The sequence below is a fragment of the Gekko japonicus genome, unplaced genomic scaffold (assembly GCF_001447785.1).
Source record: "Gekko japonicus isolate JY-2015 unplaced genomic scaffold, Gekko_japonicus_V1.1 scaffold507, whole genome shotgun sequence".
Taxonomy (NCBI): Eukaryota; Metazoa; Chordata; class Lepidosauria; order Squamata; family Gekkonidae; genus Gekko; species Gekko japonicus.
This window is the reverse complement of record NW_015172020.1, coordinates 530,527-544,005: the sequence shown is the minus strand read 5'-3', so window position 1 is coordinate 544,005 and position 13,479 is coordinate 530,527.

The window sequence follows — 13,479 nt, the reverse complement described above, 5'->3', positions numbered from 1 at the left end:
CAGGAAGGTATGGGAGCAGGCAGACCGTCCCGAGTGCAGCTGCTCCTGAAATGGTCTTCCTCCCAATTGCCCCAGACACTTTGAACCCATGCAGCTGCCTTATACTGAGTCAGACCCTCGGCCTACCAAGGCCAGCACTGTCTACCCTGACTGGCAGCAGCGCTTCAGGATCTTATGTAGAGAGGTCTTCCACATCACCTACTGCTCTTTTATCTAGAGATGCCAGGGATTGCATCTGCATGCTCACCAGGTGCTCTGTCACTGACCCATAATCCCATTCGTTTTGACTCGTTGGCATAGTGGAACCGAAGGAGGAAGAGGAGGAGGAGGAGGAGGAGATTGGATTTATACCCCACCCTTTACTACCCCAAGGAGTCTGAGAGCGGCTTACAATCTCCTTTCTCTTCTCCTCCCCACAACAGACACCCTGTGAGGTAGGTGAGGCTGAGAGAGCTCTCTGAGAACTGCTCGTGAGAGAACAGCTCTGGGAGAATTTGTAACTGACCCAAGGTCACACCAGCAGCTGCATGTGAAGAAGTGGGGAATCAAACCCGGTTCTCCCAGATTAGAGTCCGCGCTCTTAACCGCTACACCAAACTGGCTCCTCCATTTAAAAAATCCTCTATTTAAAAAAAAGTCTCTCTCCCTTACTAATGTCCATCCATAAACGATAGTTACCTTAAACAAGGTGTTGAGCCTATGATTAAGGTTCAAGCTCCCCAGCAAGGCAGTCTTGCCTCCCTCTTCTGCCTTCCACAGGTTCTTTCTGCTTCTAGAGGCCCCATTCAGCTTTCTGCTTCTAGAGGCCCCTTTCTGGTTCATTCCATTCCTAAAAAGGTAAAGGTAAAGGTTTCCTTGCTCGAAAGCCGACTCTAGGGTTGCGGTGCTCATCTCCGTTTCAAAGCCGAAGAGCCAGCGCTGTCCGAAGACCTTCCCACTGAAGTGGTCCCTATTTATCTACTTGCAATTTCTTGCTTTCGAACTGCTAGGTTGGCAGGAGCTGGAACTAGAGACGGGAGCTCACTCCGTCATGCGGAACCCGGGTCTCGAACTGCTGAACTACCGACCTTCCACAGCCTGCAGTTCAGCATCTTAACCACTTGAGCCACCGCAGCTCCTACATTCCTAGCTAGGGGTTTATCTGTGCATGAGTAAAACACCACAGAAAAAGAACACTTATGTACAATTTCAGCAATGGCACCAGAAAATATGGAATCTGTATGTCATGGCAAAAACAACAGACAATTTGGCACACCTCTCACAACCTTCTACACAATCCAATTTCTCCATAGTCTGCCTACCTATACTAGAATACCTTAAATCACAGAGTGAAATTCCACAAATGGTTGCTGACCTCAGCTTTTGACTCAAATTAGAGTAAAGATGTAGAGATTTGATTAGATAAGCTGTATAAACTGATGCATAGATTTTATTATTACAGTTAGGTTTAAATATGTTACTGTACTTCCTCGATTTTGCTGATAACTTGTATCTTACTATCTGTTATACAGTGCAATGTTTGTACTGAAAGCTGTTTAAAAACAATAAAATATTATTCATTAAAAATACAGTACACAGACAAAAGATGCAAAGTGAAAGCTGTGATGGGCTGGTGGCCTCTACATACCGTCGGACTCAGGATTAAGTTTAGACATTCTCCTGGCTGAACTGGAATGAGGGGCAGAGATAGCCCAATAGTCTGACTCAGTATAAGGAGCTTCATGTATCCTGCTGCTCCGGATGCCTTCTCTCATCACGGTACCTTAATTCCATCTGAACACCTCTATTGATGGAGCCAGGCAAGTCTTCCTTGGGAGAAAGTGCCATTAAATTGGTGTTCTCAGCAAAATGAAGGAAAACTGTATCCTAAGTGCGCTCAATTAATTTTTAGATATTAAAGTGAACAGAATACAAAAATTATTCGTGAAGTACAAAATACATAAGATGAGTACACAATATATACAGGTATTCAATGTAGAATCATCAGGAACTTCCTCTCAGTGACGTTTTGAAGAAAAGCATTAATTTCTTGAAATGTACCAGTTGAAAAACTGACCAGAGATGTCACACGTTCTTCATTTTCCTTTCATCTGTTCAGAAGAAGATATCTTTCGAAACGGTTGAACATTCTGGAGATCATCGTTAACAACCAATACAACAACTAATAACTATCGAATACCCGTATATATTTTGTACTTATCTTATGTATTTTGTACTTCACGACTAATTTTTGTATTCTGTTCACTTTAATATTTAAAAATTAATTGAGTGCAGTTAGGATACAGTTTTCCTTCATTGGGATCTTTTTCTGAAGCACTTCTTGGCTGTTACCATCTACTTTAAGCTAGTGGTTATCAAAAAAATGACAAGGGACTAAGCACACTGGTGGACCCTGTGCTTCATACACAGAAGTTCCCAGCTTCATGATTAGCTTTCCTAATTACAAAGACGTCACACTTCACTTGAGATCTGGGACAGCTGCAGTACTGTTCTAGATGGACCAGTATAAGTCGGCTGGCTACATTCACAGAGAGTGAGACTCGCTGGTCAATATAGCTCAGTCTTGTTTGCTCTAACAACACTTCACCTGGATCTCAAGCAGAAAAAGGTGTGAACTACTACTTGAGATCATTTAACTGGAGATGCTGAACACTGAGCTGGGTATTTTCTGCATGGCAAAACACATGTGCTACCAACCAGCAGTGGCCCCTTCCTGATGAATGATGCACATCCACATTATCTTACATATTTGCCATAGTGTTGCCATGTGATTTTCTCTCTCAGTTGTCATCAGAAGGACTCCTTTCTGCTTAAGAGAGAAGCATTTGTTGAAGAGCTTAGTTGAATTTACTTCCCAGAATTCTCCTCTGCAAAAACCTGATGAGTCCAGTGTTCCCTCTAAGCTGAGTTAGTGTGAGCTAGCTCACAGTTTTTTAGCCTCCGGTTCATACATTTTTTGTCTTAGCACAGGAAGGATGGCTCCAGAGAAAACTAACTTATGCAGTAGCCAGATCACTTGCTCATAGCTTTAATGCCGGCAGCTCACAAAGTAGATTTTTTGCTCACAAGACTCCACAGCTTAGAGGGAGCATTGCTGATGACCATTATGTACAAGATTCGCCGAATGGTCAAACACTTAACACATATTCGATATCTATATTGGATAGCTGACCATATTTGATGTGTGACTTTGATATTCAGTTTGAACATGTGATATTTCACAGTGTTTTACAGGTGGTACCCAAAGCTCCCTCTAAGCTGTGGAGTTCTGTGAGCAAAAATTCAGCTTTGTGAGCTGCTGGCATTAAAGTGGCGAGCGAGTGATTTGGCTGCTGCATAAATTAATTTGCTCTGGAGCCATCCTTCCTGAGCTAAGACAAAACGGTGTGAGTGGGAGGCTAAAAAACTGCGAGCTAGCTCATACTAACTCAACTTAGAGGGAACACTGATGGTATCTAATGGTTGGCACATGTTATAGTATTTGTAAAGGTGAAGGTTCCCTTGCTCGAAAGCCAGTCGAATCCGACTCTAGGGTTGCGGTGCTCATCTCCGTTTCAAAGCCGAAGAGCCAGCGCTGTCTGAAGATGTTTCCGTGGTCACGTGGCCAGCATGACTAAACACCAAGGCATAGTATTTGAGAGGTGCCCAAACTTGTTGAGTACTGAGGGCACTTAGGGAATTTTGGGGAAGGGTAGTAGTCCCAAGCCAAGCATCCAATTATGATGGGTGCAACTATCTGGGACTTTTCAGTTTAGAAAAGAGATGACTAAGGAGGGGGATGTGAGGGAGCTGATAGAGAGACCTTTTCTCCCTCTCCCAAATACTAGAACTCGAGGGCATCCAATGAAGCTGATGGGCAGTAGATTCAGAGCAGCCAAAAGGAAATACTACTTCACATGGAGAGTGATTAACATGTGGAATTCGCTGCCAGGGGATATAGTGATAGCCACAGGCATAGACATCCCTAAAAGGGGATTAGCCATATTCATGGAGGAGAGGTCTGTCAGTGGCTAGTAGCCATGGCGACTGAGTGGAATCTCCACACGCAGAGGCAGTCAGCCTCTAATTCCCAGGGCCAAGGGGCAACATCAGGGCAAGGCCTTGGCCTCTCTGTCCTGTTGTCGGCCCTCCAGAGGAGCTGGTTGGTCACTGCGTGAGACAGGAAGCTGGACAAAATGGACCACTGCTCTGATCCAGCACGGCTCTTCTGATGTTCTTATCTCTGATTGAGCATTCCCTGCAGACCCCAAAATGGTTCCTCTTGGTTTCTTTTGAAGTGCTGGCTGTTCCAAAGAAGGGGAGGAAAGCCAGGCTTCGAGGAAGGGGTGTTTTGCGAAAGAAGCAGACGGGCGGGCGCTAGGAAGCACATAGACACCATGTCAGGAATCACTGTGGTATCTGATGATTCCCGCAATGCATAAGAACATAAGAACATAAGAGATGCCAATGTTGGATCAGGCCAAAGGCCCATCCAGTCCAACACTCTGTATCCCACAGTGGCCAGAAATACCAGTGCCATCAGGAGGTCCACCAGTGGGGCCAGGACATTAGAAGCCATCCCACTGTTGACCCCCCTCCCCAAGCACCAAGATGACAGAGCATCACTTCCCCCGGAGTCCCTATCTATAGCTTGTGGCTAATAGCCACTGATGGACCTCTGCTCCGTATGCTTATCTAATTCCCTTTTGAAGCCGTCCATGCTTGTAGCTGCCACCACTTCCTGTGGCAGTGAATTCCAAGTGTTAATCATTCTTTGGGTGAAGAAGTACTTCCTTTTATCCGTTCTAACCCGACCACTCAGCAATTTCATGGAGTGCCCACGAGTTCTTGTATTGTGAGAGAGGGAGAAAAGTACCTCTTTCTCTACCTGCTCTTTCCCATGCATAATCTTATAAACCTCAATCATGTCACCCCTCAGTCGTCGTTTCTCCAAGCTAAAGAGCCCTAAGCGCCTTAACCTTTCCTCATAGGGAAAGTGTTCCAACCCTTTTATCATTCGAGTTGCTCTTTTCTGCACTTTTTCCAAAGCTATAATATCCTTTTTAAGGTGTGGTGACCAGAATTGCACACAGTATTCCAGATGAGGTCGCACCATTGATTTATATACCGGCATTATGATATTGGCTGATCTGTTTACAATACCCTTCCTAATAATCCCCAGCATAGCATTGGCCTTCTTTATTGCAGTCACACACTGTCTCGACATTTTCAGTGAGTTATCTACTACAACTCCAAGATCTCTCTCTTGATCAGTCTCTGCCAGTTCAGACCCCATCAACGTGTATTTATAGTTAGGATTTTTGGCTCCAATGTGCATCACCTTGCACTTGGCCACATTGAACCCCATTTGCCATGTTGACGCCCACTCGCCCAACTTTGACAGATCCCTTTGGAGTGCCTCACAATCCTCACTGGTTTTCACCACCCTGAACAACTTCGTATCATCCGCAAATTTAGCCACTTCACTGCTTACTCCCAACTCCAAATCATTAATGAACAAGTTAAAAAGCAGTGGACCAAGTACTGATCCCTGCGGTACCCCACTGCTTACCCCCCTCCACTGAGAGAACTGCCCATTTATACTCACTCTCTGTTTTCTATTAATTAGCCAGTTTTTGATCCATAAAAGGACTTGTCCTTTTATCCCATGATTTTTGAGCTTACTTAGGAGCCTTTGATGAGGAACTTTATCAAAAGCTTTCTGGAAGTCAAGGTAAACAATATCTATTGGATCCCCCTTGTCCACATGTTTGTTCACCCCCTCAAAGAACATTAACAGGTTAGTGAGACAAGATCTTCCCTTACAGAACCCATGTTGAGTCTGCCTCAATAGGTTTTGTTCATCTATGTGCCTACTAATTCTTTCCTTAATAATGGTTTCCACCAATTTACCCGGTATCGACGTCAGACTGACTGGCCTGTAATTTCCCGGATCTCCTCTGGAACCCTTTTTAAAGATGGGAGTGACATTAGCTACCTTCCAGTCCTCAGGAATGGAGGCTGATTTTAAGGAGAGATTACATATTTTTGTCAGGAGATCCACAAGTTCACAATTGAGTTCTTTCAGAACTCTTGGATGTATGCCATCTGGGCCTGGTGATTTATCAGTTTTTAAGTTGTTTATCAGTTTTAGGACCTCCTCTCTCGTCACCTCAATCTGACTCAGGTCTTTCAACACCCCTCCCGAACTCAGCGGCTCTGGAGTGGGCAAGCACCTCTCATCTTCCACAGTGAAGACGGAGGCAAAAAATGCATTTAGCTTCTCAGCCATTTCCCTATCATCCTTCAGTACTCCTTTTACCCCTTGGTCATCCAAGGGCCCCACTGCCTCCCTGGCTGGTTTCCTGCTTCTAATGTATTTGAAGAAAGTTTTATTGTTGGTCTTTACATTTTTTGCTATATGCTCCTCATATTCCCTTTTTGCCTGCCTGACCACAGACTTGCATTTTATTTGCCATAGCCTGTGTTCTGTTTTATCAGCCTCACTGTGACTAGCTTTCCACCGCTTAAAGGAATCCTTTTTACCTTTTACAGCTTCCATTACTTTGTTTGTTAACCATGTAGGCTTTTTCTTATACCTGTTTGTGCCTTTCCTAACCTGCGGAATATATTTTATTTGAGCTTCTAGAATTGTAGTTTTAAACAGTTTCCAAGCTTCCCCAATGGTTTTGACCCTTTCTACTTTTCCCTTCGGTTTCCTCCCCACATGTCCCCTCATATCAGAAAAATTACCCCTTTTAAAGTTAAAAGTGGTTGTGTGAGTCTTTTTGGCCAATTCCATATTTGTACAAATGTTGAACTCAACAACATTATGATCACTGTTCCCAAGCGGTGCAATCACTTTTACATTTACAATCAAGTGTTTGATAAATGGCAGCTTAGAAATTGGTCCAAATAATCAACAGTCAACCAGTCTAGTGTTCCCTCTAAGCTGAGTTAGTGTGAGCTAGCTCACCGTTTTTTAGCCTCCGGCTCACACATTTTTGTCTCCGCTCAGGACGGATGGCTCCAGAGCAAACTAGTTTATGCAGTAGCCAAATCACTCGCTCACAACTTCAATGCCAGTAACTCACGAAGTAGAATTTTTGCTCACAAGACTCCACGGCTTTGAGGGAGCAGTGGTCTAGACTGCTTGGATTTCACACTGTGAGGTAAGATCTCACATCTCAAAATCAGAATTTCAGATGAGGAATTGTTCATGTGCGGCACGAACGCCAAAACAGAACATTTTTGCCAGTCCCAAATCATCTCCAAATAGCTGTGTCAGCTCGACTTCACGGTACTAACCTGCCTCCCCCCCCCCCTTTCCAGGGCAGCCCCAGCCCAGAGGTGGCACGGCGCACAGCTCCCGTGAGCCGGCCGAACAATGTCTCGGGATAGACGTCTGGAAGCCTTCCTGAGCCTTGAAGGGAGGCAAATGAATACAAGACTGATTATGATCCCAGGCTATCGATTTTGGGCTTCGGCTTCCCTGCCTCCTCTGGCTCGTTAGCTCTGGATAAAGGCTAAACTGCGAGCTAATCTGACTTGATTTTAGATCTGAGACGGACAGATTTAAATAAAGCCTCTGCTCTCTCCCGTCTTAATGCACTGCTTAATGGGTCATCTGCATGACTCCAGGGAGCAGGAGGACTGGGGGGGAGGGGGGGCGTATTAGCAAGAACGGGCTCTGCTTCTGTCGGATGGTAAATGCAGAGCTGGAAAAGACCAGAGAGCTTTCCCCAGCGCAAGATCACACGCCGAAAGAAGATTGCTCGTTTCAAGCCTGTGCCAGCCACCGGTCCGTAGCCCAAAAATTAGGGTTGGGCCCCAGAGATCCAGGGGTATCCTGTGGGGCCACTGCAAGTCAAACACAAGTCAGATGTTTCATTTGAAAGTGCTTCATTGCGTTTCTAAATAAACCAATGGATCTAATTTTATAAAACTGCCGAGACCATCCGAATGGAGGGTGCAGCCTTGCAGACCCATCTCCAGTTTGGTGCAGTGAGAGCCAGTTTGGTGTCGTGGTTAGGAGCGCGGGCTCTAATCTGGGAGAACTGGGTTCAATTCCCCACACCTCCACATGCAGCTGCTGGTGTGACCTTGGGTCAGTCACAAGTTCTCTCAGAGCTGTTCTCTCAAGAGCAGTTCTCAAAGAGCTTCCTCAGCCCCTCCTACCTCACAAGGTCTCTGTTGTGGGGAGAGGAAGGGAAGGAGATTGTAAGCTACTCCAAGTGAAGGGCAGGGTATAAATCTAATTCTTCTTCTTCCTCTTCCTCCTCCTCCTCCTTGGGGTAGCATACAAGGCTCTCTCTTCCTCATATGATCCTCACAACAACTCTGTAAAGTAGGGCTGAGAAAGTGCAACTGGCCCAATATCACCCAGTGAGTGCGGACTTGAACCCTGGTCTCCCAGTTCTTGTCCAACTGTCTATTCTCCACGCTACCATGATTTTTATCTGACACAGGCCCAGTTCTGGCTTTTTCCCTTCCAGCTTCCAGCTGCTATTTTACCACTCCATCGAGGCTGAATACAGCTCTATTCACACATGCAAACATGTTGACTTGCAGATGGCATTTCCTTCTTGCTCCTCTACAGAGTTATCAGAGTAGCTTTTATGTTTCAAGGATGTTCTAATTGCTTTGTATTTTTGTGTGTGTGGAAATGGATTTGAAAACATCTGTGCTGAAAGGGGGTCCTTAAAATGGATATTGGCATGTCTCTCTCCTAGGGATGCCGGCCTCCAGGTGGGACCTGGGGGTCCCCCAGAATTACAGCTCATCTCCAGACTACAGAGATCAGTTCCCCTGGAGAAAATGGATGCTTTGGAGGGGTGGACTCTGTGGCATTGCACGTCACTGAGGTCCCTGTCCTCCCCAGGTTCCATCCCCAAATCTCCAGGAGTTTCCCAACCTGGATCAGGCAACCCTGATTTTTCTACCAAAGTCTCCCCATTTTTCTCATCAGCGAGGACACAAAAGCACCCTCCAAAATACAATACACTTTAAACACGTTTAGATAAAACACAGTACAAAAACACACAAAAACCAAGAAGTGCGTAAAATATCCTGGACTAGCCACCAGGTCCACTGGGTTCGTCGGTGAAGGCCAAGGCGATGTGGTGAGAGCCACAGGCTAAGAGCCAAGGCCAAGATCTCTCATGCTCTCACCCTTTGGATCCTGCCTCAGGTCCTGCCCAGGTTTTAAATATCTGTAGCAGTAATGAGAAAAAAACATTTAGCCTAGATCTTGCAGACAGGCAGCCATCTTCCCACAATTCCCCCTCCTGCTCATTGTTAGTCCCTTAGCACTTCTTGGCTAGAACACTAGGATCTGAGAGCAACTTCACATTCTTATTGAGCTTCCAGTAAAGACACTACCTGTACACTGAAAATTTAGAAAAGGAGTCTCGAATATTCCTGAGAGCCAGGCTCCCGCACTCACACCCATCTCCCTGCCCTTGGCTGGTTACAGATCTACATCTATATTAGTGTATCGTCTTCAGCATACAAAATCAATATGTTCATCCTGGCCTCTTTTTGTGTGTCTAAATTGCTACCAGTGGACTCTTGTAGATGTATAATCAGAAGCCAAAGTAAGTGATGGATGGAGGCTCATCTTCAGAGAATATGTCTTACAGACAGCTATAGCTTGTGAAGATGCATGGGTAGCCTGGTTGATATTTAATGGAAGAGAGCATGTATATTCAGGTAACGTTAAGCATGCAAGAACATCAGGATTTGGGATGTGCAAACACCTGCTGGTTCAACTCATTATCTTGCTCACCAGTTATGAACAGGGAGGTGACCTTTGACATATTGCTTGTTCCTTGACCCATTTGTGGCAGGTTGCTTCCTAACCGTGCGGTATAGTGCCATCTGTGGTTCATACATGTGTGTACTCACACAGCTGGATTGAATTCTACTTCCCCCTCATGAACACACGAAGCCACCTTACACTGAATCAGACTCTTGGTCCATCAAGGTCAGTATTGCCTACTCAGACTGGCAGCGGCTCTCCAGGGTCTCAAGCAGAGGTCTTTCACATCACCCACTACCTGTTCCTTTTAACTGGAGGTTCCTTTTAACTGGGACCTTCTGCATGCCAAGCGGAGACTCTACCACTGAGCCATAACCCTTCCCTCTACCCCCTTGCTGCAGCTCAGTTTCTGGAAGGAAATTGTTTAAATAAACAGTCACAAATCATGCCCTGACCTGGATAGCCCAGGCAAAACCAATCTTGTCAGATCTCAGAAGCTAAGCAGGGCCAACACTCGCAAGTCCTTGGAAGGGAGATCTCCAAGGAATACCAGGGCTGGGACCCAAAGGCAAGCGATAGCAAGCCACAGCTCTGAAACGTCCATGCGCCAGTTGTTGTTGTTCAGTCGCACAGTCGAGTCCGACTCTTTGCGACCCCATGGACCAGATCCCGCCAGGCCTTCCTGTCTTCCGCCATCCTCTGAAGTTTGCTCAATTTCATGTTCGTTGCATCTATGACACTGTCTAACCATCTCATCCTTTGCTGTCCCCGTCTTCTTTGACCTTCAATCTTTCCCAGCATCAGGGTCTTCTCCAGTGAGTGCTCCAGTAGGGGTCGCCAGAAGCCAACCATGAATTCCAGGCATATGTACGCACACAAAATACTCACCAAAAAGGGCTACGAATCATATAAATCAGTCATAAATAATGCTTAAAAAAACATTTGATGTACACATGAACCAAACAGGCTGGGTGACGGGCTCATGTCTGTTCATCATAGTCATGACGAACTCCAAACCAAGGGTGATTGCTGTAAGAAGTTCACACATACATAGAACAAAGGAAAAATTTCCTGAAGCTGTAATGATTTTCTTCTTTATTCCATAGGTGAAATTGACGAACATCTCGAGTTTTGCAAGTTCGTTTCTGAATCTTTGTCAAAATTCGGTGTCAAAATGTTCTTTTCTCACGTAACAATCCCATTTGTATCTGTATAGACCTCGTTCTCGTGCTGGCTATGAGTAGCTCTACTAAACACAATTCATATCTTCAAAGATGTTCGTCAATTTCACCTAAATTCACCTATGGAATAAAGAAGAAAATCATTACAGCTTCAGGAAATTTTTCCTTTGTTCTATGTATGTGTGAACTTCTTACAGCAATCACCCTTGGTTTGGAGTTCGTCATTATTAATTTGCTGTACCCTTGAATGACTGTTCATCATAGTCAACCACATTTAAGTTTGATTGCAAACATGTGATTTGCAGTGTGGAATGCAGACAGGTGAGCCGTGGATTCCCAGGGCAATTCAAGCCCATTATAGTGACTCAAAGGAAAGAGGTTTTGTTTGGAGGTTAACGTAAGTGAGGTAAGGAGAGTAAGGAGAGATGGGACAGGTAGACAGCCAAAGCAATCAAAATGCAGTTAGGCTACAGGTGCATCTAGAAAGGAGCTTGCTGCCGTTACTAACAGATACTTCCATCCATCCCCAGTGCCTGTCTAGACTTAGGACTAATAACAGCAGCCAGCCTGGACTGAGAGCTAGGCCAGAAGTATCATTTGCTTGGTACCTGCAGCCTCCTGAGGAAAGACGAGAGAATCTTCCCCCTTCAGCACTGCTTGGGCCCACCCTGCCGGCTGTTGGCTGTCCCGGAGATCTGCAGTTCAGTAAAGTGTTATCGCCTGCTTGGTTAAATCATTGGAGCATCATCCTCAGTACTACCTCCTGCCAGGAAGGTATCATTGAGGTCCATTTCCCAGATATGGTTGAAGCAACAGCTAAGTGCACTCCCTTTTTCTCCTTGCACAATTTGGATAAGATCTTGAGCAGGGAGACGAGATGCCTGTGCAATGTTGGGGAGGCATTCCTGACCTATCTGTGTTTTTAAGGGGACCAGGAGATATGTAGGTACGTACGTAATTGCCAACAAGTCGCAACTGACTTATGGCAACCCTAGCAAGGAGTTTTCAAGGCGACTGAGAAGAAGAGGTGTCTTGCCATTGCCTTCCTCTGCAGCGTCTTCCTTGCTGTTTTCCCATCCAAGTACCAGCTGTACTTAGCTTCCAAGAGCTGGTGAGATTTGTCAGCACCATCCCACTCCATGTCCCCCCAGGAGACAGAGGAAGCCTTAAAGACCCCTCAACTAGTTTCGCTGGGATGTTGCCAAAGTTCGTAATGAACTGGTTTGAAATATGACATAGGGTCGCCAGGTCTCCTGCGATATGGTTTTACTGTGCGGTTTTTGTAAACCCTAGAGCCTGCCATGACATCACTTCTGGTTTTTACAGGAAGTGACATCGGCTCACCAGGATGGTGCCAGCAGCACCCCAGTCCTCAGCCCCTAACCGCTCTCAGGAGGTTACAAGCCAAGGCCTGGAAGCCCTAGACTTAGGCCATGTAGTGATGCTCAGCTGTATTGCAGGCATCAAACTCCATCCCCCCTCAACTGTCAAATGAGATGTCTACGCACAGTCAGCGTACAGGCTGACCGGGCCGTTTTGCAGAGGTAGGCACAAAGTGATTTAATGTTAGTCCCGTATTCTGAATGAAGCTCCCACAGAAGTTCTTCAACTATGTGAGCTTCAAAACCAGCTTTTAAAAATAAAATAAAATAGATGCATGTGCATCTATTAATCCTTTACTCTGGATAAAACTCTCATTGACTGCAACAAATGGTGAGATCCAATTACCTGGCCAGCCTTTTATTTAATGAGTATCTTTTTCTCCTTGGGCCAATCAGTCCTTTTCATTGTTCCTTGCAAATGTTTTATGTGGTTGTTGTCCACAGGGCACATCTCATTGGTTTCCAAGTGTGCTCGTTCCATCAAGGGGGAGCATTTAGATTTCAAAACGGCTTTTTCCTTTAGCCGGTTCTGGGACCTTCCATTCCCAACGGGCAATGCAATGAGGTATGTAGTCATGCGCCATCAGCAAGCACGCATTAACAGCGCAACCTGAATGAGAACTCTCAGAAACAGAAGTCCCCTTCCCAAATGCTCATTCAGAGCTGAGCTGATCTCATACTGAAATAAACTGAACCAAACTGAACTGCTCATTCCGAAAGCTCTTACATACAGAGCCAGTTCTGAAGTGAGCCAAGGAGCAGTCCAGGGGTCCCCAACCCTTTTGATCCTGCAGGCACCTTTGGGACTCTGATACCGTGTGGTGGCCACAGCCACAAAATGGCTGCAACAGGAGGTGGAACCAGCCATATAATGCGGCTGCCCTTGTCGCAAATCCGGAAGCTGCAGCTAGTGCAAAATGTAGAGGCCAGGCTCTTGATGGGTCTCCCTATGCGGGAGCACATCCAGCCTGTGCTAAAGGCATTACACTGGCTGCCTATAGCATCCCAAGTTTGCTTAAAGGTGTTGGTCCTTACCTTTAAAGCCCTATATGGTCAGGGGCTGACATACCTGAGGGACTGCCTTTCCCCATATGTACCCCAGTGAGCACTGTGTTCAGGGTCTCAAAATCGGTTGATCCTCCCAGGCCCCAAACACGTCAGACTGGCAACAACCAGG